The following is a 27428-nucleotide window of genomic DNA, read 5'->3' as shown; positions in this document are numbered from 1 at the left end:
TAAGCAGGAAACTACTTATGTATACATTTCAAAAATAATGAAATGAAAAACAAACAAATCCTGAAAACAAGTACAACAAAAAAACACTGCATTTACAGACCCCAAAACACACAGTGCTCCGGGCCTCTAGGGGGCGCACTACGTGGAACAGATTCACGTCCGACCAGACATAGAGAGAACGAACGAGAGTGATGGAAATTGAAGCCGGAGGAAACAAAGTTGATTGAAGTGGAGAAAGTAGATATATAAGAAGGTACGTTTTGTTTTGTTTTTATACAAAGAGCGTCATATTTACGCAGCTAGCGTTAGCGTCCCTACAGTAACTACTTCACCAACTGAGGAGAGGAGAGCTTCACGTGAAGAGAAGATAAAGTGAGGGAAGAACATTGTTAAAAGAGATGACAAATTGAGTGCAGGTAAATAACACGGGCCATAGTGAGTACCGCGGAAACATTTGAAGAGAGAGAGAGACATTCTTAGCAGTTTGTTTATATGTATGTATTTGTGTATAGATTTTGCAACTATACAGAGCTTTAGCAATACTATATACCTATGGCCGGTGGAGAAGTGACAAAATGTGAAGAGGGACAAAGTAATGACAGGCATGGCCGTATCTACCATTGAGGTCACCGAGGTCCGGACCTTGGTAATATTTTCCGAGCTGTGTATAACAAAACTTGTGAAATAATTGCACTAAACGGGGTTCTTTGTAGTACTTCCATTTACTGACGATGGGGGCACTGCATAACTACGTAGCCTCGATTAAAGCAAACAGAAGAAGACGACATGTATCAACAAACCACCGCAGCCCGGACTTGAACCGGAGCAGCGGAGGATTGATGAAGTATCTAGAGATCTGAGTCCAGCGGGCTGCTTGTGTTTCTTCTCATCAGGACATCATATGACCAGCAGATCCTGTGTGAACGCTGTACGATAGTCAGTGGACGTCCGACAACATGCACACTAACTTATATTGCAGCTATAGGCTATACTTTGATTTAAATTGCGTGAATAAACTAACTAGAGAGCTAAAGTTAATTACATTCATCCAATGTTAGAAGGATTACCTTTTAACCAACGTTTTAATGCTTTTCTTTCATTTTAATTTGAGTAAAACATTGAAGATATAACATTGTATTGTTTTCTTTTTACACTGACTCAGATATAATGAAAAGACTACGTCAGTCGAAGCTCAGCTTTGGTAAGGAAGAGACAGGACAGGCAGAGAGAAAGAGAGAGAGAAAGTGAGGGGAGGAACTGCAGGTACAGTCATACAAAAGAATGTAGGCTTAATAACCCCATCTATTTATCTATCTGTTTATCTATAACAATAGGCATAATTTTAAAACAACATACATCTATTGCAGTTATGTCATAATAACATACAATTGTATAAAACACAATTTGCTTACATCTTTGTTCTCTTTTGAGAATCAAACAAAACAGATTTAAATAAAAAAAATAATGCAAACAAACAAGTGAAATGAACTAAATGGCTGAATTGCTTTTAATTCACTGGCAGGAGCGACAAGTGAGGAGGAGCAAAAAGTAAAAAATGAGGGAGAGGTTGAAGAAAGAGAAAGGGTAGAGGACAGAGAGACTAAAGAAGATGGAAGAGAGGCTGCAGGTTATGGAAAGGAGAGAGACATGGAAAATGAATGCTGACAATGTGTTGTGATCATTTTAGCCTCTTCTGCATGTCCAGATCATTAATAGTAACAATCAACTGATTCTTATGTATTACACTTTCAAAATAATTGATGCTGACATTGTCAGCCCACTGACATGATTTGAAATCAATATATTATCCAATTTGTGACTCCCCACAGGACTGAAAAAGCACCTAACTAGATCATGAAAATCCCAAAAATCTCCGGGGGTATCCCCCGAACCCCCCTAACTTGTTTGGACCTCGGTATTTAGGAAATCCTGGATACGGCCCTGATGACAGGAGAGTAGTGTGCATTAGACATGCTCAAGAACAAATATAGAGAAGACATTCAAGGAGAGAGAGAGACAAAACACAGATTCAACGGTAAACATGATGTATCTTTCTATTTATTTAGCTAACCACTATTTAGACTGTGTTTTTGATTGACTTGATTAAATGGATTTACTACATCAATGTATGTATTTTCAGGCTGCCATGTTTTGTCCTTTCTGTGGCCAACATCTGGGGACAGTTCAAGTGTTCTGTGGCTCCTGTGGCAAAAATGTACAGTTTTTGGCAGAAGTTGTTTTCCTTCTTAAAATGATTTTTAAATATTTTGAGATTTTGTTGAGCAGGGTATACTTGTCCTTTTATTAGAGATGTGTTTGTGTTTGTTTTTAGTGTCAGGATGGAACCCTTCTCCTTTTCTCTGTAAACAGAATCTACCTATGGGTACACATAAATAACCTGAACCTGAACTGAACAGTAAGTTCACTTTTTTTATTGTATCTGTTTCAAATGCAAGAAATAAGGATTTAACACACTACTCTGTTTAGAATACTAATTGGCAGATGCATACACTAGTTATCAGCATGAAGGACACATTTTTTCATTGTCTGTTTATGTGAAATATGTAGAAGCCATCATTAAATTGTAGACCAATACATGATTAAATACACAAAACAGCTTATATTATACATTAATAATTGTGTATTATCTCTATCTTTATAGAGAAAATTATACATTTAGAATCAGATTTTGAGACAGTGAGAGGCTGGGAAAGTCACACCGCCATGGGGCACAAACAGTTGCTATGACATGATGTTTTCTTCCCATTCTCAGGCATTCCATAAGGAGGGTCAGGAACTCACGCTTGGGACCACCAGTGTCCCCTCCATCCTCAGTTTGTCCCTCATCATCAGTGAACTTAACTGACGTCGAATGAGAGGGGTCAAATGAGGCACATTTGAAGCCGCGGATTGCTCCATCCCATACATTGGCTCTATTCATATTGAACCTGCTGCAAGATGTATTTGTTATTTTTGCAGAGAGTTCTGCAACAATGTCCTCCGCAGTCAGGTATGCTGTGCTGGGAAAGACAAAGTGATGTTTTGTAATATTAAATGATGAAGCTAGTAATAAGATTTACAGTATAGATAGAACAATTAAGTGGTAACAGTAACAATTAATACCTTTGCTCCATTTTGTCTTCTGGCTCAGACTGGCTATCAATAATGATAGGTGCATACACAATTATGTAGTTGCTGCAGTGAGAAGACAGATGAATAATTACTTTCAAATACATCATACAGTATATGCATGACAGTCATATTTACAAAAAATGCAATGATGTCGATCCTCTTCCTGTTTTTTTAATACATTGGGTTCTAAACTGACAACAGCACTTTTGTCATACTCCTGCACAATCCTTGTAAACATTTTAAATGGATGCAAGAAACAATATCTGATCTTTGAAAAATATTTGTGGGTGTTTTTTGTATCGTCTTCACTAAGATGTCAGATGTTGTGGGTGTCATTTGGAAATGTATGAAAGTATAATTGTTCTGCTTCCTGGCAATGTTACCCACTGTGATTGGAGGCTATACAAACAAACAAATGTACAAATAAAGATACACACCACACAACTGTGTCACGATGCAACTGTCAACATCGTTTACCTATAGAAGGTGTTCTGACCCGGGGCAGACTGGACCTCTTCCTGGAATGCGGTTGGTTCTCCATCCTATTTTTACCCAGGAAATAAGTGCAGTTGATCTAATGACAATGTCATTAGCACACAAAGGTATTTATTGATTTCATGTTCACACATTCAAACCTACATGGTATAATTACATTTTTAATTAGTCTTACCCGATCAGACGCTGGTTGTGGGTGCCTGAGAGGTCTGATAAAGGTAAACAACAAATATATTCAAACTACTGTACTGTTAAAACATTCTGCTTCTTGTGGTACCAAATAATATGTTGACAATGTTTTATTTTACCCTGGCAAACTGTTGTCCATTCGTGGAGTGCTCACTTTTGGAACATTTGGAATGTTCCACACCTGCATACACACAAATGACTGAAATAAAATAAATTCACTTTAATTAAGAATATATGCAACGATAAATCCAAATTGACCAAGGTACATTATATTGTTGAACGCAGTGGCGAACCGTCAGGGCCTTCAAGGTATTCAGAGAATACCCTGGAACACTCAGATAAAACAAACAAAAAATCGATTTAATTATATAAATAAAATGTATATAAAATGAATAAATGAGAATCAATCAATGTTTATTTATATAGCCCAATATCACAAATGTTACATTTGTCTCAGTGAATCGTATCTGTGTTGTTGATCTGTAATATTACAGTGTTACATTGATTTGTTTGTTCTTCTCGGTCCATGCACTACGCATATCAGTGGTTTTATGTTAGAAAAGAAAGCAACCAATCAGATCTTGTTATGGGTCTCTGGGTAGAATATCCTTCAACCAAGGTGTTCTACATCCTTGATAGAATGCCCTGGCTGTTGCACTGAATGAGAGCGTACATTTAGACTGACAGTTTGATCAACCAATCATATATTGATTTGTAGCCAATGGGCGTATTCTTTCAGAGTTCGCCTCGGTTCTAGGGTATTCTAGTACCTCATTCACACCAACAGTGTTTCAGGGCCGGTTCGGAGCTGGAGCTTGAAAAGCACCAGGTTTTCCTCTTCACACCACAGCGGAGCAGCCTCTTAGCTCCGGAATCCGGTTCGTTTCAAGCACCAAAAAATTGTCCGGCCAGAGCAAAAGCACCACATACGTCACGCTTACGTCGAGGCGGGGGCAGAGACAGATCAACTCCTGAACAACAACAAAAAGCCCGCGTTTTATCCAGTTTGTACCATGGTTTGTACACAACGATGGAGAAACTTAACAAGAGTTTCAGTGTTTCTGCCATAGACTATATATATAAAGGTTTCTGCTCATGGTGAAGCAACGTGTCTGCGTGTTAAGGTGGAACCTGAGCATTCACGTTGATCACCTCTCATTATAAATCTATAAAACTATAAATATTAAACTTTACTTCACGTGTTCATTTGAGAACAGCTGTTACATACCTGGGTGAAGGTTACAGTTCATTTAAATGAAAGATACAACGTTACTCCACACTCATGGTTCAGTCCACCTTAAGAAATAAGACCGACCTCGGAAGCAGTTGTGTTTTAAAAAAACCTTTATTGACAAGAGTACACTTTTTTATAAGAATATAACTAAAAACCACAGAAATGACTCCGGAAAAGCTGCAGATAGAGCCATAAGAAATGAATGCAACTGATTTCATCCGCGCGGTTTGGCTTTATGAAGCAGGCACGCAAACGGTTACGTCATGACGCAAACGATGACGCAACGACGCATTACCAGTCGGACTCTGGGCGGTGTGAAAAGAGCCAGAGCTAAACCGAAGAACTGGTTCTGAACCTGAAAAGCTCTAGAACGGAGCTTGAACCGGAGTTGCGTTGGTGTGAATGAGGTATAAAAGGCCCGCTAGTTAACTGGCTCGAGGCAGAAGATCTAGATGAATGCGACGAAGCAATTCATGCCGTTTTATTGTTTTTAACGTTGAAATGACAAGTGCAACAGGTGAAGATGAAGTTGTTGCGGAATTGTTGTGAGTAGGCTACCCTTTTCAAGACGACAATTCAGTGAAAAGACGGACATTATAACGCCGGGGGGGCGGCGGCGGCGGGGGGTGTGTGTGTCTACAGAAGGTCCAGTTGTGATAGACACGGTTCGCCACTGGTTGACCGTCCTTTAACTCTCACATTAGGATTTACATTGGGGCACAATAAACCAACTCCTCTCTGCACCTATAATATATCTATATGATTTCAAGAGTTACATTTAGGTGCACAGTGCTGTCTCTTGATTTGCAAGTTCTTTTACCAAACAAGCTAACGCTAGCTGGGTAAATATGACACTTTTTGTATAAAAACAAAACGTACCTTCTTATATATCGACTTTGTCCACTTCGATCAACTTTGTTTCCTCCGGCTTCAATTTCCATCACTCTTGTTCGTTCTCTCTATGTTTGATCAGACATTAATCTGTTCCACGTAACGCGCCCCCTAGAGGCCTGGAGCATTTTTCATACTGAACTATTGCTGCACCTCCAAGTTTGACCTATCCTTTATCTATTGACTTAAAGGTGGGGTATGTCATTTTTGAGAAACCAGCTCGAGTGCGCTAGAATTTGAAAGTACACAACCGGAACAAATCTGCCTCTTCCTTCAGACTTCCTTACAGAGCCCCTCCTCCAACACACACAAACGCGCAGATGACCAATGAGGGCACAAGATCAGTTTGGGCTGACAGGCAGGTGGGCCTTCCAGTTATTTTAGCCGGGCCGGCTCAGATGATTGGTCGTGCTTTTTACAGCGCCACGGCTTCCACAGATGAAATTATTTTATGTATTTATTGTCAAAGCATTTAATATATTCATTGCTATCGGGATGCTAAGAGCATTCCATGCGATATAACAAAAACTGTTTCTGAAATAAATTACATACCCCACCTTTAAAGGTCGCCTATTATGTAAAATCCACTTTTAAATGCGTCTCCTCTGCGTTTAGAGATTCTGAACGTTTCAGGAAAAAAAATGTGCTCACTTGCTTTCCTGATCCATTTATATAAAAACCTGTCTGAAAATGAGCTGGTCAGATTTTGGCCACTTTATGATGTCATAACTATGTTTTGGCTTGTATACCCATTAGCCAATAACCAACCAAGGTCACCCAGGGATTTTGGAGACATTGAGATATTATGTGGTGAAAAGTAGTATTCCAATGCAAGTTGGAAATTCTCTATGTACAAATGCTATTTCTTCTCTCAAGCTTAAGTCAGATTTGTAAACCCCGATCCACCTCGTGTGCAAGCATTTCTTCCCTCTTTTGCCAGCTAATTTAGCCGTATGAGCCATGCAGGTGTAACGGGTCACAACCGTAAGCGACTCGTTATCGACCAGGAAACGGACAGGGAAGCCTCTGAGTGTGTTTTCTGGCATTTATTCTGAGAACAAACACAACATGTCCTTTACATCTTCGTTGAAAATCCTCAGCAATCCTCACTTCAGTGTGAGGGGAAAGTGGAAATGACATACAGGAAGTAGAAAACAATGTGCAACGAAAGTGTTCCCACTAGAAACATTACTCAAAAATATTAAGGAAACAATCTCGTAAAGATAAAATTCACAACCTATTATAAATCGTAATTTATAAACTAATAATTATTTATACACATTTTTAACTCCGTTACACAGGCTTCAAAGATGCATCTGTCTCCATCTAGTCCTCTACATGCAGCTCTGTCATCTGACGAGAGGGAGGGCCAGTTTGGGGCAGTTGGGGGCAAAATGTCCTTTAATCACTCTGACAAGCTGCTGGTCACTCGTTGCACCTGGTGCTGGTGGGGCTATACGTTCTTACAGGTGATAATCCGATAATATCTCAAATAGGGACAACGGCCCTATAATCAAATAATTTATGTTTGTGATTTCCTCCGTCTGTGACAGTTTGATGTACCAACACCCACACGTTTGCAGAATTTAACAATAAAAGCATATAATGGGGACCACAGTGGGGGCTGAAATAAAAACTCTGATCCTAAGGAACATAAATCCGGTGAGATATTTAGAAGGCAGCCAGCTGGGTAAGTGCCTCGCGTACAAAACCAAACAGGGTGGCGCTGTTAATGGCCAATTTCTTTCACAGCCAACTTCCTTATTATCTTACATTCAACCCAACTTTAACCACTTTGGAAATGTAAATGAAAAACTCTGTTCTTCAATGAGTTATTTTCTCTGCTGTGCCTTCATCGAATTTGGGACATCTTATGTTATTGCTCTGCTTTTACTATATTGAAAAACAGTTAATGTCATTCTATTTGAATACCTGTTATTATAATTCTGATTGTGTTGTTTAAAGGTCTAATCTAATGTATTTGTTTTTTGTAAAATAAAAAAAATGCTATTGAATGTGAAATTTAGAGATTTTGAAAATAATGGTGTCCATTCATGATTCTCTGACACTATACCGTGTTTTACGGTGACTGAGAGGTGCAATCGACAATCTCAAAGTGTGAAACACTGCCAAATTTACATTTTATAATTTTTTTTACATTTTATAAAACAAAACTACATTAGCAAAACACTCTTACCAAAGAAAAAACGATTTACCATTAACAAAAACAAATTAACAAGATGCGAAACACTTTTACAGAGCTAGAGAAAAATGTACAAGTGTCGAAACACTTTAACATTTCCCGAAACACTTTAACATTTGCCGAAACACTTTAACAAACGTGAATCAAACCGGAAAGGGAATGCCCATCATACCAGAAGTGACGTGCAAGTGATTGACACAAACTTTGTTTGTTTTGTCGGATAGACCGCCGGTACCTATGGACCTTTATGGTCGTTAAACATGTTTTGTCCGTTCTGTGGAAACCACCTGGGCCAAGTGACATGTTTAGCTCATCACGATATACTTTGTCTTGCGCAAGAGATACGTTCTCGTGCACACGAGAAACTTACAGGTTCGCCAAGTAGGAAGTGGAGCTGTGTCTTTTACACACAGCCTTCGCTGTGTTTACCTTCATTAGACAGCTAAAGAGCGACTGCAGGCTGCTTCGTTATAGCCACACACACCTCTACACACACACACGCACCTCTACACACATAGAACTGCCCGATTAATACGCCTTATTATTCTATTTATGAAGGAGATGTCCGGTCACCAGGGCGTGCGTGTGTGTGTGTGTGTGACACTGGCCTTTGTTTTCAGAAGATATTAAGATACTGTCGTCCGTTCCGGTACTGCGGTCAACTCAGCCGTCTCTCGCGTTTGCTTGGTCAAATCAGCAGCTCTTCATTTTTGAGTGCGCAATTAATCGGGCCTGTACGGTAATCGCCGAGAAGCGGCACTGACAGTACAAGAGTAAAATAAGGCATGTTTTTTCTGCTTTATTTGCGATACAAATCATTTGTACCATAAGTTCTTAATAAAACTGACACTGTTTGACTCAGTCCTAGTTTGACTGCTACCAACAATAAAATGTAGTACTTTTAACGTGTACTTTTTGGGTAATACTCTCTCAAAGTGCCCTCCTGAGAACTAAATCATGCCACTTCTGCTATATTTGATGAGAGATAAAATGATTTTTAGGAGCTCCAACAAGGCGTTTAGGACAGAGAGGGAAATTCAGTGAATACACAAGCTGTATGAGAAAACCAATGTGAGTTTGGAAAATTGCACAATGTAAATCTATTCTAGTAGATCTCAACAATGGAATTATGATCAGTAGAAATGGCCATGTCATGAGAGTATAGCCTAGCGTCAGTGCCGCTTCTCGGTCGATTACCGTAAAGGCGCAATTAATCGCGAACTCACAAATGAAGAGCAAAGGCCAAGCAAAGGCGAGAGACGACTGATTTAACTGCAGTGTTCCACTGCACTCCGACAGGACTGAGCACTACATCGAGATTAAGATTAAACACATTTATTTCATTTGGGAACACACACACATATACCTATGGAGTTGGCCACATGTGTGTAAATTACTGTTCATGTTCATTTGAAAACAAATGCCGGTGTCGGACACACACAGAGCGGAACTGAGCACAGCACAAACACACACGTCATGCGCCTTGTGGACCGGACATCTCCTTCATAAAACGAGTAATAGGGGGAATAATCGGGCAGTTCAATGTGTGTAGAGTTGTGTGTGGCTATAACGAAGCAGCCTGCAGTCGCTCTTTGAAGGTAAACACAGCGAAGGCTGTGTGTAAAAGGCACAGCTCCACTTCCTACTTGGCGAACCTGTAACTTTTTGTGTGCACGAGAACGTATCTCTTGCGCACGAGAAAGTATATCGTGATGAGCAAAACCGTGTCACTTGGCCCAGGTGGTTTCCACAGAACGGACAAATCATGTTTAACACTAGAACCGCCAATCGGATCAATTTGACCCAGAGCTGTTTTTTATTGTATGTAACTTTTTTTCAATAATGTATTAAAGTCTCCCAGTCCGTGACTTTTCCTGAAAGTGTGATATGTAGCACCCTATGCTGTTAAAAATTGTCAATATGAAGTCAGATTGAAGAAATCGCCAACACAATTGCCATGTATACCTATTTCCGCCCAGCGGGTCATATTGACCCCACCCCTTTTCGCGCTATTGATTTTGCGCGTAAACATAAACATGACGTGTTGCTATAGCAACGCCTTTTGTCTACTGCGGTTCCTTATAGAGAGAGATAGATAGTTATAGATAGAGAGAGAGAGATATAGAGAGATAGATAGTTATAGATAGATCGATAGATAGTTATAGAGAGAGAGAGAGAGTGATAGAGAGAGAGAGATAGATAGTTATAGATAGATAGATAGATAGATTTATAGATAGAGAGCCGCGGTCATATTTCCGAAATGGACAAAAGAAAGAGACTCATGAATGTTCAGGAGGCATTAGCGTTGCTAAACCGTCTGCACGAAGAAGAGTCTGATGGTGGGGAGGTGTCAGGACTGAGTGATGTGTCCTGGGTTTGTTCTGCTTCTGATGGGTCATCTGACAGCGATCCCGAGCCTCCGCGGAAAGTGAGGCCGTCCCATCCTGACCCTCCGCTTGAAGATGCGCCTACTGATGTACCAGCCAATGCAGAAGGTAAGATACAAATAAATAGGGATAGCTTATGCAACATAGGCTATTCCTCACTCACTTCAGTGTTCCTATCCGTCAAACACGCTCGGACACACACAGTGAAGCCACAAATCAATGCATTCTACGGGTCAATTTGACCCCGGTGGCAGTTTTAGGTATAAAAAAGTCTCTGGCGGTTCTAGTGTTAACGACCATAAACACACTCGTACCATCCATAGGTACCGGCGGTCTATCCGCCAAAACAAACGTAAGTTTGTGTCAATCACTTGCACGTCACTTCTGTTATGATGGGCATTCCCTTTCCGGTTTGATTCTCTAGTTTGTTAAAGTGTTTCGGCAAATGTTAAAGTGTTTCGGGAAATGTTAAAGTGTTTCGGCAAATGTTAATTGTTTCGACACTTGTAAATGTGTCTCTAGCTTTGTAAAAGTGTTTCGCATCTTGTTAATTAGTTTTTGTTAATGTTAAATCGTATTTTCTTTGGTAAAAGTGTTTTGCTAATGTAATTTTGTTTTATAAAATGTAAATTTGTTTTATTAAAAGTACATTTTATGAAACAAATTCACAATTACATCCACAATTGAAGTGTGAAATCCACAATTTCACACTTTGTAATTGTGGATTGCACCTCTCAGCCACCGTAGTATTTCCTTGAACATATGAAATACTTACTGAAGTAAAAAGATGGAAAATCTGTGCAACAGAACGTAGATGTTCCTGCATATTATTTTATAATTTGTCTACGTGTGTATTCATTGCTTCTGATGTACATGCAACAATTGAATAAAAAGGTTACAAAAATAAATCCAATTCTGAAATTAAAAGTACAGTCTTAATATTTTGGCAGCAAATGTTCTTATCTAGTCTCTACCCAATTCTTGTAATGAAGAATACAATGGAAATGGAAATTCATGCCCAAAGGAAACAAGAGTCGAAACAGAGATGAACATCTGTAATAACTTTTAGAATTGTCCACATTTTACTTCAACTGTATTATATCCAATCTGTTCCAAAGAAAGAGCCTTTCTTTAAATGAAAAATTACTGTTCACTTAGTCATTGAGGGGTGAATCATGGGGCAGTGCGAGTGTTTTCCACCCAGGGAGGAGATTAAAATTCCTTCTGTCAATATTAAAGGCTCATCTAAGGCTTTTGGAGGGATTGGAACTTCCGTCTGCAGGATTTCATCATGGCAGTCTGGAGGAAATAAGGTTAGAGCCTCCCTATTGTCTTCACACAGCCAGTATATGTTATTGCATCTATGGCAGACATATCAGGTTTTGGTCTTGTGAAGGCTCACAAGACGTTCTGCCTCTGCCTCCTTACTTAGTCGGGCCGCTCACTTGTCAGCCTCACACATAGATATAAAAAGGGACCTATACAATACGTGCAATCAACCATGAAGACACAAACTCAAGTGCATTAGCTTTCAATGAGCTAATTCTTTTAAAAGCCTAGGAATTCTATCTTGCTGTAATACTTTCTTTATACTGAAATACATATGATTTTGTGCATATAGTGCTGAAATAAAAAACTTAAAACTTAAAGGGGTTTTATACATAAATATATGTCCCCGGTGCGTCGGGGAACTCACGCAGCGTCAGAAAATAAAACCCTCTCTCTTTTCCTCCACCCAAATCTTTTAGAAACGGGTGTACAACAAGCGGATACAGATTCCATCCGAACTGACGTCAATTCGGCGGCGGACCCACAGAAAGTAGCTATCAGAAACAATGCCTGACGTGTTCTGTACTGAAGAGCACAGGGTTGCATTCCAATAGTCCATTTAGCTTAGGAACCTTCCTAACGGAGTGAAATGACCCGGAAGTACGTCACTGGCAGCCATGATAAGTGCCGTTCCAATTCTCCAAATGAAAGGAAAGGAGGTTTCAAACGTACTTTATAACCTCCTTTAGCTTAGGAACCACTGGACCTCCCTAACCGAAAGGAGAGGAGAAAATGCTGCCCCACAATGCATTGCAGCCGCAGCATTTGCCGTCACTCAACAGTCGGCCGTTCACGGACACAAACGATTATGGGAGAAATTATATCATGAAAGTTACGGTGCTTATTACGCATTTGAAAACGTATGTGGTAAGTTGCCAAAGTGCTTTGTTTTGAATGTTCATCAGTATTATAATCAAAAAGAGAAATATGAACGTTAGTTTTTACTGAAATGATCAAATAAAGTCAACATTTCACTGAGCTGTGTGGGGTTGTTCAACTTTTAAAATATGTTTGATGGTGATGTACACAGTGATAGATGTTAAGGACTAACGTTTATAATAAATACATTTGTATTTATTTTAAGATCTTTTAATAGTTCATTCAATCATACGTATTGGGATCATTTGTATTAATGTGGACCGGAGGGAGAGGGTGACGAGCATAAGTTTCACTTTCCTTTTTTATTTCAATTCCAACTTTGGTCATGAAGAATATGTTTCTCTTTTGTCCACGTTCATAAAGCATAAAGCAACAGCATCAGAGCACGGTGCAGAGTCTCTAGATGAGTTTACAGTAGTCCCTCGTTCTTATTAAACATCCATGTTGTAGTCCGCTGTATAGAAAACTGTAGTTTCCATAGTTTCCCCACAGCAGTAGACGCACATTCATGACGTCCGCTGGCGCATGATAAACACGTCGGATAGTGAAAGTGCATTCGGATTCTCTAAGTACCGCAGTCTCTTCTCCTAAGTCCTTTTGAATTCTCCTATCCACTATCCCTTAACCCCGTGACGTTTCACTCAGAGGTCAAGGAATAGGAGATAGGGTTAGAATTTAGGAGTTGATTTTTTGATTATCGGAACACAACCCATGTGTTTAAAAAGCAGGAAATAATAAAATAACTCACCTTGTGATAAATCTGCAAGAGAAAAAGCATTTGAGCTCCATACTGTTTCAGAAATAATCCTTGATGTGGTTTAAACAGGATGGCGTTTTATGACAACAAAATTGAACGTTATCTCCGGTAGAATTCTGATCAGGCATTAGCTCCGCCTCCTCTTATTTATTTTGTTCAAGCTAAGGACCAAAAATCTGAGTTTCTCTAACAGGGCTTCAAAAGAGGGGTTTGAGCAGTATAAGGCATGGCTACAATGGGTGATCTGTTTGGTATTTTGAAAAAAAAACTTCACAGACATGTTTTATATAGGTATGGCCCTACAATATATATTTCAAATATAGCATGATAGGTCCACTTTAAATGGGTCTACAAATCAACTGTTGTATTTTGACAAAAAAATACTTTTAGCAACATGCTAACAATAACAGTTCTAACATGCTATGCTGTTTAGCAGGTATCGTTTTAACATTTTCACAATCGTTTAGCTTGTTAGTATTTAGTTATTTGCATTGAATAAAGCCACACTACAGGCTAATGGGAACATCATCAGTTGTGAAAAAATGAGACATTCTGAGCAGGTGATCGAAATATTTATTGCATTTTGAGCCTTTGAGGGAGATTTAAATGCAAATCAACTTACATTTGTAATTTAATTTTCGACTGAATAAGTGCCTTTTTTGTCCCCAGGATATTATATGCATTCATATTCATTAAAAGTATCTGCACAATGCATTATATTATCAAGCAGTGTCAGCACTTTGCACTCATTGGAATTTGAAGATACCATATGAAGAACCTTAACAGAAGCTATAAAAAAACGATTTTAATTTATCACAACAATGAATTATGGTTGGAATCTTTGAGTGACTTGCAGTTTCTTAAAACAAAACAATATATTTTTTCATCCTTCAGAAATTCGAAATATCTTATCTTTTATACATGTTATAGTTGAAATACAAATTGCAGTTATGCCCAAAAGGTATTTACTCAGTCCTATTGAACTTATACTTGTCTTTTCTCCTGAAGACCATGGGTAAACCACAATTATGCTATTTTCCATATTTTGTATCATAATGTAATATGACTGAGAATCCCATCTTCAACACTTCTGTTACTTAAATTATGTATTACTGTTAACTGTTATTTCTTCTTTAAGATTGACACATTTAAGCTGCTTAGTGCCCTCATGCTATATTACAAGTAGTATGCAATGAATTAATCTAATTATCATTTTTATATTCTTTTTTTGTACATATTTATGCTAATATGAACTAATTATTTAGCTTATTGTCATCATCTTCTATTTACAAAAAATCTAAATTAAAAAAATGACCTGAGATTGACCATGACACATTTTGATAGTTAAACGTGTTATCAGATACTCTGCTGGAAAAAGAGAAATAATTAAGTTACATTTAGAAAAGACACAACATACAAATGGCAATGATACATTGGTATAGCTAAAGTGATGCATAGTACTGTATGGCTCAAATAAATCAGAATTGAATCACATTAACTCTGAACTGACTGTACTCAATTACAGATTGTGCAGGTGCAACTAATAAACTGGTAACTCAATATAGGATTCACCTTTTATTTTTCTCCCAATCCCCTTGCATCATTTCAGGGGCTGCACCTTATCTAAGAATCAGTATTTCTCCCAGTGAAGGAGCTGTGTGGGCAGGATTATTTTTCTGGCACCAATCGGGAACACAGCCGTATTATTCTGAGCAGAGATCCTGTTGCACCAGAGGATCACAAGCTTGGCAGGATGACCACTATGAAAAGGCTCTGGTCATCCGTGAGCAGAAAGCCCCCGGCAACAACATTCCCCAGGAGAGGAAGCTGGCAGAGAAGAGGAGCAGAATCAAGTCGCTGTGTCCTGATTGCTGAGTATGATTACATGATGGAGAGTTACCTGCAGCACCTTTTGTTGGGGGGCTTTTGTTACATGGCAGGTCTGAGGCCCCATTTAATCACCATGGACCCATCCTTCGTCAATTGTGTTATTTTCCTCTGCTGATTTTTGCAGATATAGGTTGACATTTCATATTTTTGTTTTATTTCTGTGAATAGGTTTTCTTTTATCCGTGACATTTAAGAAAAACTCAGTTTTTAATTATCTGTCACAGACTAATAGTGATCCTATCCTTTTTATAGTTGCTGTCAACAATGTAAATTCTCCACCACACAGAAAGAGATTTCAGTCAATTTGACATTATGTAGTGGCTGCAGCTGCACAGACACAACAAACGAGTACCAATTGTCAAAATTCTGATTTGTCAGCTGAAAACATTTGAGTTTTGCACCCTGCCTGGCAGGAAGCAAGAATCTGAAAAATTCAGCACTGAGAAACAACGGAGTGTGCTTCATGGGTGGCCACACTGATACCTTACTTCTACTGATACTGAGTCTTGATTGAGTGTAGACTCGTGACATCATGTTTGGGTTAGCCTCTGTTTCACTCCCCTCTATCATTTTATTAACCTTTAGCTGGAATCTCTGGTGTCTGGAAATGTCTACACTAGTGTCTGAAGTGGGGACAGACACTCCTCCGCCTCTTCTGTCCAGCTGTGCCTTTTGACCCACGATGTTCTGGAGTTTGAAGGTAATGTTGTTCTTCAAAGCCACACAATAACGACACTGGCACGTTTTTCTGAAATCCTGCTGGCAAACAGACAGAGCCAAACACATAACCTCCAATATTGGATTGTTTTAATTACCATTTCTGTAAAAAACACCTACACAATATACTGTTGAGAATAGTTACAATTAGGGCTGCACGGTATTGAAAAAAACTGACATCGTGATTTTTTTCCACCCCTGCGCTATATATTGCGGTTTTTTTAACCTGTTAAACCCCAAAGTCCCGGCGGGTACTTTACTTTTTTTTTCACGACAGTGTCTCAGGGGATCGTAATATTTAAGAACCTATTAATGTGTTATACCAGATTAACGGAAATAATCTCAGCTAACTGACGATATAAACCATTTTTACCAAAACAAAACACAAGTCTCATAAGAAGCATCTAAATGCAACCTGATCTCATCAGAATGCGTGACTCCACCACGCAACCTTAACACCACATTGCGTGGTGGAGTCACGCATTCTGCTACATTTGCGTGTCGGCACCACGCAAAAAACCCCAATGTAAAGTGAATGAGGCTCTTTTGTCGTGGTGCACACACGCATTTCTACAACGTCCCGCAGTGAGCTTTTATTCTATAAAACGTTTTTAAAATCTACTATATAGCTTGTAACTATATAACTCACGGGAGGCTTCTTTTATTTTATTTGTATTCATAATAATTTTTATTTGTCGTCAGAATGTATTATGGTGCATTAGTTACGAATTTTTGTTCTCAAAAAACAGTGCATTAATACAACTGTGATTTTTATTAAATTAGTTAGTTTTTAAGGAAGGCCAGAGCTTCAGCTGTGTCAATAGATTGTTCCCTTTAGTTAGCGTTATTTAAAAGATAATGATCATGTCCCCTTTATTGTATTACGAGCGTCCATTCCCATTGGATAACGGAGAATTTTACACCCGGAAGTGAGTATTCTCTTTACTGTCCATTGATTTTACAGTGATATCTGCACTACTCATCAACTCAAAAACACCAGATTATCCTTGTTAATTACACAACATTGATTGGTTTAAATTGTGTACAATGCTTTTGTATTTTTCCCCTTCGATTCGGAGAAACGAATATTTGTTCGGAGTTTTTGGATGGCAGAAGACACTACACTACCCAGAATCCTCAGCTATCGTTTGGGACTACACCATGTGCTTAGCTTGACAAACCCCGTGATCAGTCCCCAAGCTCTGTGATTGGATGTTGGAGTGGCAGTGCGCGAAGTTTACACGGAGCGTCAAAAAGCACCTTGAAATGGAATGAAACCCATCGACGGCACACTATTCAAAACAGGAATCAAACGTGTCCTATCCCCCCACCCCCCCTTAGGTTGCAGGCTCCTCCAACAGTGCAACACAATAAAACAGATACACAGAAAAAATAGTGAAATAGTGCAATAAGAGTCTATATACAAGATTGATTGGAATCTTTTTTAATTTTTATTTAACCTTTATTTAACCAGATAAAAGCATTGAGATACAATCTCATTTTCAATGCTGACCTGGCCAAGAAGTTAGCAACGTTACACATAACACACACATATAAAAGAGAACATAACTAAGAAAACAAAAGACAAAAAAGCAGTCACTACATTGTGAATATGATATATTAGATAAATAATTTCTAAGTAGCAGCCAGATGAATGTTATGGATGTTGTTTCTAAGTTCAGGTGTTTCATAGTCTTATGGCCTGTGGGATGAAGCTGTCCCTGAGTCTGGTGGTTTTAGTCCGGATGCTGCGGTACTGCCTGCCAGACGGCAGCAGACAGAACAGTTTGTGGCTGGGGTGATGGGGGTCTTTTATAATCCTGAGGGATTTCTTTAAGGTTAACGTGGTGTTTTTACTCCACTACATTTATTTTAGTTACTTTACAGATTTGGATTAATGATGTGAAATATAAACAACCCTTAAATCAGACTTTAGTTACACCTGAGTAAAATTCAGTGAAGGTGATTGTCAAGTGCCAACAATCAGGAGAGATATTTGATAGTTGGTGCTTGAGAAGACTAAACATGTATCTGCAGATCCGTATAAAGCATATTCATTACTCGTTATTCTCTAATTGTTCATTAAAGACTGTATATAATTGATATTTTGCACATCCCTTTCAAGATTTCAAGATTTTCAAAGGTTTATTGACATATCATATACACAACTACGGTGTAGTTATGTAATGAATGAAACACTTGGGTCACAGGTTCCTCAACAGTGCATTACAAGACATCTATCAATATGTGTGTACCTCCACCATTAAACTGTCATATTCTGCACATTTATTATACTATCTACATAAGAGTATAATTAATGTGTATAATATCAGTTAAAATAAATGCTTCAACATAGTTAACATTGCAGGAAAGTTGATTGTCAAGTTCCAAAACAAACCATGCAATATATTAGACGTTAAGCACTTTGTCAGGCTTAATATGTATCTGTAGATAGATACCCCCAAAGCTTTTTTTCTTATTTAAAAGAAGACCTTAGCCTAAAGTATTCTTTAATGTTTAAATAAAGCCTTATTAGTTTGTCTGTTTTGCACATCCTCCTATCAGGCACTAAACTGTTTTATTGTAGATATTATTTACAGTATATTCTTGATATTTTCTATTCTATATTTATATCATTGACCTTCTACTTTCCCACTATTTTGTATGTACTCTTAATATTTAAATGTTTTCATCAAATATAACACATTCAAAAGTGCTTTACGAAAATGAAAGACATTAAGAAAAAGGCATTTTAAACAGTCATTAAAAAGCAACATAATCTTCCTGCATTGCAATTACTCCAAACGTGTAATAACGTGCTTTAACCAGTAGGAGGTGCGGGTTAAAAAACTGTCAAGTTTAAAGTGTTAACAAAATAAAATATATTGCTGTTTCTGGTTTAGTTTACGACGGATATATGTTGTTATTGTTTTGATATTTGTAACAAAAGCGATGGAAAAAACCCACAGCAACACAGCAAAGATGGTCTTAACATGACCCAGCGGTCTAGTAGTTAATAAAAAACAATAATATAAAAACAGATTATTACACTAACTTTATTGTGAAATTAAAACAGAACGGTAAAAGAATAGTTTCCGGTCTATTCTGATGCCCGATCTCTGTAGATAAATAAAGAATTACGATAGATGTGTAATATTTAATGCAGCCAAACCATTTATTACAATGCATTCATGTGATGACTTTCAAAGAGTAAAGCAAGCACTGCTGAATAAAGTATGATTTTATCTTTTACGAAACGTTTTTTTATATGGAATGCAGTTGGAGGTCAACCAATCACAGAGCTTGAGGACTGATCACGGGGTTTGTCAAACAGAGCACATGGTGTAGTCCCAAACGATAGCTGAGGATTCTGGGTAGTACCCTTATTATTTCTTATCGTAGCTGCACTTACAAGATATCCGATTAAAGCTGAGGTTCCACAGATTATTATAGGTATATAGTATCATCACTGAGTGATCTGAACTCGGACAGGGGAAGCAAACACAGACATCACAACACGTACCTTTACGTAGCTTCTAGGGGAGATGTCTCACCGTAGCTGTCAATTTGATCAAAAGACGTGTTCAATGGCATTAAAATGAGAAAGAAAAAACGCGGCTGAATCGGTTAATCCATAGGTTTTTAACGTCTCTGTATAAAAAAATGATTTAATTTATAATCCATAATTCCATTTTTATATAAATATCGCAGAGCAAAAGTTAGCTAATAATGGTAGCTACCAGAGTGGCTGCTGCTTCCGGTCTTGGCTATGCGGAAGTCTCACACACACACATTGCCAAATAAGGACTGTGTGATTTCCCCTCGATTCCATTGGCTCTGACGGTCAGAAAGAGATGTCACATGTCAAAATCCAGCAAGGTGGGCCAGAGATATGGAAAATCCACCCAAATGGCCCCAAAAGAGGGTTTTTTTGTGCTAAATCTGTCTAAAAAGGTCAAATATCACTTGTTTTGCATCAATCTTGATACAGAATGATTGTGATTGGTGATTTGCTGTGCATGCAGGGGAAGTTCTACACACACCAACACATGAACAAATAAGGAGTGAGAGTGACGCGTAGCCAAAACCGGAAGCTGCATACACTCTGGTGACTACCATTAGCAGCTAACTTTTGTGCTCCGATTTTTACATAAAAATGGAATTATGGATTATAAACAATTGCTTCAAAGCCACAGATACATTATCAACCTATGGATCAACCGATTCAGCCGCGTTTTTTCTTTCTCGTTTTAATGCCATTGAACATGTCTTTTGATCAGATTGACAGCTACGGTGAGACGATCTCCCGTAAAAGCTCCGTAAAAGGTACGTGTTGTGATGTCTGTGTTTGCTTCCCCTGTTGCGAGATCGGATCGCTTAGATACTATACTTAAATAATCTGTGGAGTCTCAGCTTTAATCGGATATATTGTATGTGCAGTTTCGATAAGTAATAAGGGTATCTTTATTTTGAATTCTGTGCTAAAATGCGTTAGCATTTTTTTTTTTTAAATGAATAAAACCGCACGTCCCTGCGGTGTGAATACCGCGCATGCGCATGTTATCGCCATGACACGGTATATCGTTCAGCCCTAGTTACAATGGGAATTAAATTAGATTTTTCTGAAATAGCCCTTTAACATTGCTTTAAACATGATACAGTTCTCCCCCTTACATGATAGCACACTGATTTTAAGTAGTAAAAAGTACCCAAAAAAGTGATTATTAATACTGGTGATTCTCGGCGTGGAATAACTCGATTTCTGATTTGAAAACGATTTTGTTTACTTAACACCAGAGAAAGACATTTGCGCTTAAACAAGTCACTCTTAGGATTTTGGTTAGCTAGTAAGGCACATAATATCCTACAAAGTGCAAGTGAATAAATCAATCCATGTAGAAAGTAAAATCATAGATGATCTTGCATAGGGAACATCACATGCTGGACACATCCCAATTTGGACCAAACTGCTCTAATAAAATAAAAAAGTTAAAAAAATACAAAAAAAGTATTTCTGTGACTCAGAAATCCTAACACTGTGGATTTATAATCAAAGTATGCTTAGAACTTGATGAACCATGAACCAAACTGCAATGAGTTCTAGGTAATTGCTTCCTGATCAGCGTAGCACATAGTCGTAATTTCTTTAAAAAACTGCGAAGTTGCATCATGTGTAGCTTTTTGCCATTAACTTTATGGTGATGTATGCATGTAGTGGACTAATGGACTCGAAGTAACAGTCAGGTTTAATGGGTCTCGTCTCATTTTCTTATTAAAAAAAATGCTTTATGTATGTAAAAAATATATATAGTGATGCATGTATAGTGTTCCCAAGTGCATGATTTTCACATGTAAATAGGCTAGAATTTGTGGTGGTTTTAATCACAGGACTGCATGATACAAGTGAGCAATCATGTGTGGTGTAGCCAAGTGTACATTTCCTCCCTCTGGAGAGCAATTTATTGGACTAGCTTTATTCTGCAGGACTGTCTGAAAGCAGGAGGGCTCTCTCGACAACTACTTTTTCTAGATTGACTTAGTAACTGCAAATATTCATGTACTACATGTGAACATTTGCTGATAGATAAGAGGTATAGAGAGAGGAATTGTAGGCATGTAATGTGTATGAGATACATTACCTAATGTGGTGTTATTATTTACATCATGTGTTCTAACAAGGAGTTTATGTCCTTAAAATAAAAAAGCCTTTATCAAACAAACCCCTCTGGTCTACTAATTCACCTGAGCGATTGAGCCTTGCATTGAGATGTCAGAGGAGTGTACTCATGTCCTTCAGTGTGAAAAGAAGGACGCTCCTTAAATTGATTTTTCCTTGTAGCTGAAACACAAAGTATTTAAGGACAACAGCAGAGGAAGCACAGTTTATCTTTATCAGTGGATTTAAAACAGATACACTGAAGAGGTAAGCTGTGCTTCAACAAGCACGGATCTCAAAGGCTATTGATATAGCTTTAATATTAGGTCTGATCAAAAACAAAGAGCTACAATGTTTTAAAGGCTTCTATGATTTCTGATTCCATGTTAGTGAGAAATTGCTTTTCAAAAGAATATATAATGAGAATGTAAATAGTATGGAACGTAATATGGAACGAACTGTAGGCTACTGCAAACAGATTTTTTTTCATCTAAAATTTCAAATGAGACATAACATTCTAAATGGTGAGCATTAAGCGACACTAGGTATTTGTATTTATTGGCGTTTTTTGCGGTTTAGCTCCCCGACAGTAATACAGTGCAGTTCACATTGACATTGCTCTCGTACATATGAATACTGTAATTGTTACAAATAATACTTAGAAAATTCAATAAACCTTTTTTTTTTCTCTTTTTTACAGATGTTTAGTTTTTACCATCCCACCTCCACAGCAATATCCAACAATAAAATACAGATACATGACTTTTTTGTTGTGTCACTGCTCTGCTACAAAGCTCTCATCATTGTTAATGTGGTTTGTTTTCTTTGAGTAAAGAAATCTATTTCTGCAAGTTGCTGATGCTTAAATACAATATAAACACAGCGAGAACATGACAAACTTTGGCATTAACAAATGGCAACTGTTTTCAGAGAGTCTGCGTCAATTCATACTTGATCGTGTTTATTTCACTCAGTCTCATTAGAGCACGTTCTTACTCCAAGACCATCGCTGTGCCGAGTAAATGAAGTTAGGATGACTGCGTAGCTTCAATATTATTTCAGCTCTCTCTACTGTGACAGCCTCTTTGTTTACTTGTATTTCTTTGTAGCATTGTGATGTTATGGGTGACTTTCTTCTTACTCAAGAGAAGAAAAACAACTATGAAGTAATTTACCTCAGGGCATCTAAACACACTCCAGAGAGATTTCATCATTCAATATGTAATGGCCTATCACTCAAATCAAATCAAGTTTTATTTAGATAGCACATTTATAAACGATTTTTGGTCGAGCCAAAGTGCTGTACATATAATAAAAATAGCCTACAGTAGAGACACTTTACAGCAAATACAACAGCACAGATATTTCAGAATATCAGTATGAGAAAAATGACACCCTCTATCCTTATACTCAGACAAAGATGTTGTCACTTTTGTGCAAAAAAACTGCAGAGAAAACGAGTGATGGTGGAAGATTTAATATACTGGCAAAACATCCCAAGGGATCATGTGTTGTGTTTCGCAGCTGTTACCATGTCACTTTTCTCTGACGTTAACTCCTCAAGATGCTAAATGTAGCTTAGCGCAAGTTCAATCAGGAAGACCAATATCCTCTAGTGTTACACGTCATTTCAATACTCTCTCCTCTCTCATTAAGTGATCAGGGGCGTTACTCCCCGGCTAGCCAATCATTGCACCCGCTAACCCCTTTAAATCTGCTCTTCCCGCTCTGTCAGTTGTCATTTCAGGTGTCAACGCACAACCCTCCTCCACCCCTTCGCCTCCTGTCTCTTAATACAGGGCCAAGAAAAAAAAAAATAAAATTTGCTTTGCAAAAAATATATAATATAGTACTGAGTATATAAATGTGCCTTACATGTTATATTGTTTTCATAATGACATGCACCAATGCTGTATTGCCTTGTTAATTCATTTAAATCGGAACCACCCTACCTTTAAAAAGGGAAAACAAACAGTTTCTCAGAGAAAGTTCCGTTACTGCAAACGTAGGGATATCTAGTGAATAAAATAAAAAAATTGACATCTCCACAGTAAACTATGTTGTCTCTCTGCTGACATGGAGGCCGGTCGTTGTGGAGTAAATCACGGATCACTGACTCTGCGTTCGCTTGACTGGGCTTTCCGTGTGGAGTAGGACTTCAGCCAGCCAGATGCTTCCAGGTGGAAGCCGACCAGAGGGCAGCGCAGTGTTTCTGGAGCGCTGCCACCAAGTGCTCCACCTGGATCGACCAGCACTCCTACTGCACGGCATCCCACTGAGGAAGATGGGCCTCCGTGACCACCCTAGAGTTAACGACTGGATCAATAATTAAGTCCAAATGTTGTTGCCAACCTGAAGTGTGTGTAAAAAAGGGTTAGGGTTTATGCATTGTAAACAATCTGATTGGTTCCCATGTGTCAGGAATGATAAATTGATGCAACTGTATTCCTTTTGAATAGTCATTGCTTATTCACTAGTATCTCTGTCACTGGCACATCACCAAGTGCTCTCTTTCCACTGGCACATGGGGATCTCTTTTTGAATAATTCCGATAATATTAAAGCAGAGCATGCGGAATTTAGTGACAAACTGATAATGGTTTTTGGCCAGAGAGCTAGAGAAACTGCACAGTATGTGTGTGATCCCGGACGATCCCCCATTATGTTACGACTGGATCGAAAGCCGCAACACAATGAGGAGCAAAACTCAGGGTTAGAGTGGATAAGCCAAGGAATGTATTATTATAAACAAAGAAAATGCAAAAACTTGGGCACATAAAGACATGTGTCATGGTGTGGAGGGGGAAGAGGAAGAGGGCAGAGTAAGGAGCCTCTTTTATAGCCCCCACCCACATCTCCATACAGGTGCCCTCCATCTTGGAACAGGGAGCTGAACCTAAAATTGAAGAACAAACATACACAAACAAGCAGACAAACTGACACGTAACACATATTATTAAGGTAGTATTGCGAATAAACATTTAGCTGTGGTAAGTCCAATTGTACGTTTACCTCTGGTTTGGTCTCCAACTTTCAATGGAAAAATCTGGCTTTGTAGATGATGCATTTTGCTTTCTGCAACTTTCTGCTAATTTCCTTAGACATGTGATACTGGGCTAGCCTACAGTGGGGTTATCAGAGCTGCTAGCTAAATACCTTGTGGTAAGAGTAGTTGGAGAAATCCGTAACAGAAAAGTATATTGAGCGCTGCGGGGAACTGCAGAGCTACAGTGCTATTTATCTGAAGGTTTGAGCAACACCATTTACATTACATGTAGTGCCATTGTAAATGTAATAATATGTATTGGTGCAGCTTTAAAATGCAAGACTACATTTATGCTCAAAGAATAAAAGAAAGTCATCTGGTTTGTAAAAGGCAGAATTTTAAAAGTAAGACAGATTAAGCTATGGTAATTACTCCAGTTGGCTAATTAACCGATTTATACTGGAATACAGCGTTTTAATTTGTTTAATTATCGAGAGGATAATCGTGTCAATCTCAGCGTCATCTTTTATTTTTAAACACTAGTACAAATTGTTTAACATTTCCAAATATGCCATCGCGACCATTGAAAGGAGGAAACAAACTGAAATGCTAAACAGAATGAAAAGACAAAGAAATATGATGCTAAACATATCACAGGCTTCAAAAGCATCCCAAGTGTAAGGAAGTTGTCATGCTGCTGATGGAGTGTGACCAGTGAAACAACGTCTTCACTGCGATGACATCCCAAACCGTCATTCATGGATGTCGATGTCAGTCGGAATTTAAATGATGTCGCTTCCGGTTATGTGATCTCTCTTCTTGTCTGATCTTGTCCATGTCAGTCAGAGCTGCAACCAGAGTCCAGCTCCAGCCTCTTTTTTCCACGACGATGATGGACATTAATAGCATGTTATTAACACCCCCCATCGTTTCCCCACTTCCTGTGACTCATCCCCTTAATAAGCACGTAGAGAGAATCACTGTCCGGTGCTCAACTTTAGAGTAGCAGCCTCGGGAAGGACAGAAGGTTTTTGAAATCGTTAAAGTGGCTGCCGCTGTGGTGCTTTTGTGCTGTCGTTCTGCAGAGCTCACACTTTATCCCTGCTCTTTTTCCCCCTTCTTTCTCTACCTCGCTCCACTTAGGTTCAGCCTGTACCGCACACCTCTACTCCGGCTCCTTCACCTTTGCCTCAAACACGAATAAACAGTTGCACTCAAATCCCACTTAAGATTCAGAGCCCAGGCTGCCACTTATTTAGCTGGGACTGGATCAAATAAGGCCATGGACTGCTTGCTGGGAAGGGGCACCTCTGTTTCTATGTGCGGCCTTGAAAACAAAACATTATAACGCCGTCACCGCGCATGCTAGAATAAGCTCTCCTGACATTTGTCCTGTGGTAAGAAAGCGAGAACCAAAGACAAAAAAAGGACTAAAAAAGGTAAGGTAACAAAAAGCGAGCTTTATTCCATAAAAAAGCCGATGACAAAAGAAAACAAGAAACCAATTAACATTAACAAAACTGGGGAGGACGACAGACAGGAACAAACTTACAGGCGGGAAGAGGCAGGAGACATGGACTAGCAAAGACGAGCATAGGCGAGGCAGGGAACAAGGACATGAAGAGACAAGGTAGCATGGACATGGAAAGACGACGAACAGACATGGAGCACAGGGAAAAGACAAGACTAAATACACAGAAGGGTAATCACAGGACAAGACACAGCTGGGCAGGGGAGGCAGAAACACAAGGGCAACAGTTGAACACAATCAGACAATCAGACACACCAGGGAAACTAAAGACAGGAAGGCAAACACAGGAAGTAGGACCAGACAAGACACAAGGAGGAAAACATTTCAAAATAAAACAACATAAATCCAAAACCATGACATTTCTGACCTGGGATGTGTGCTTCTATTGCAAATAAAACTCCTATGGCATTGTATTCAGCCTCCAGAGGTGTACATTCAATTCAATGGCTCCTGATACTAAAAAGTACAATAATTGTTCTCTGTTCACTGTAATTAGATTAGAAAATGTGCGTGTATTAAGCTGTCTTATTCCTAATGGTTACTTAGTGACTCTTTAATTTAAACACAGACTCTAATTCACATTTGATGAGTTCATATGAGTCTAATTCAAAGGGAAATTAAACGTGTTCATTCTTTACTTCATTTCCATGTGATGTAATTATTTGTTATTAAGACGGGTGATATGTCATTAGCGTCAGACAGTATGGCGAGCCTTAGTTAAATGTGTCACTTTAGCCCGACACTGTTAATGCAAACTGAGTTTTGTCTTAGCACTCTGACAGATTTGTGTTACATAAATGGTTATTCATTTGTTTCAAAGTGGCATGAACGGCAGCTCAATGATCTGAAGGATTGCCTTATTTGATGATTTTACCGGGAGGTTTGGACGTTTTGTGAAATATTTCAACTTTCTGATAAATGTTCTTGAAATGTATTACAGAGTTTAAGGTCACTATTACAAGATCAAAATGGTTTGGAAATCCCTTGACTCTTCTTGCTCTACCACAAGGATTTTCACATTTTTCACGGACATTCATGGACTTCACATGATGTATACCTTATTTCTCTGGGGAACCCTGGCTTTTCATCTAGCACCAATATGACGTCAATATTTAACTATATGTCCAATACTTGACCTCTCAGGATGTAAAGC

The 27428-nt window shown here is 38.6% G+C and overlaps 1 long non-coding RNA gene across 2 annotated transcripts; it reads left to right on the top strand.

Moving 5' to 3' along the window:
- The first annotated feature begins 1839 nt into the window (after positions 1-1839).
- Positions 1840-3573, top strand: LOC117560623. 2 transcript variants are annotated; one of them, XR_004571197.1, is made up of 3 exons: positions 1840-2035; positions 2333-2416; positions 2774-3573. It is a non-coding gene; the product is annotated as an uncharacterized LOC117560623 (long non-coding RNA). The 2 variants fall into 2 exon arrangements; XR_004571196.1 differs by lacking the exon at positions 1840-2035 and having other exon boundaries at positions 2240-2416.
- Positions 3574-27428: the final 23855 nt, after the last annotated feature.

This window comes from Gymnodraco acuticeps, unplaced genomic scaffold (genome assembly GCF_902827175.1).
Source record: "Gymnodraco acuticeps unplaced genomic scaffold, fGymAcu1.1, whole genome shotgun sequence".
NCBI lineage: Eukaryota > Metazoa > Chordata > Actinopteri > Perciformes > Bathydraconidae > Gymnodraco > Gymnodraco acuticeps.
Note: the sequence above shows the minus strand (reverse complement) of the source record. Positions and strands in the feature narration are given on the sequence as shown.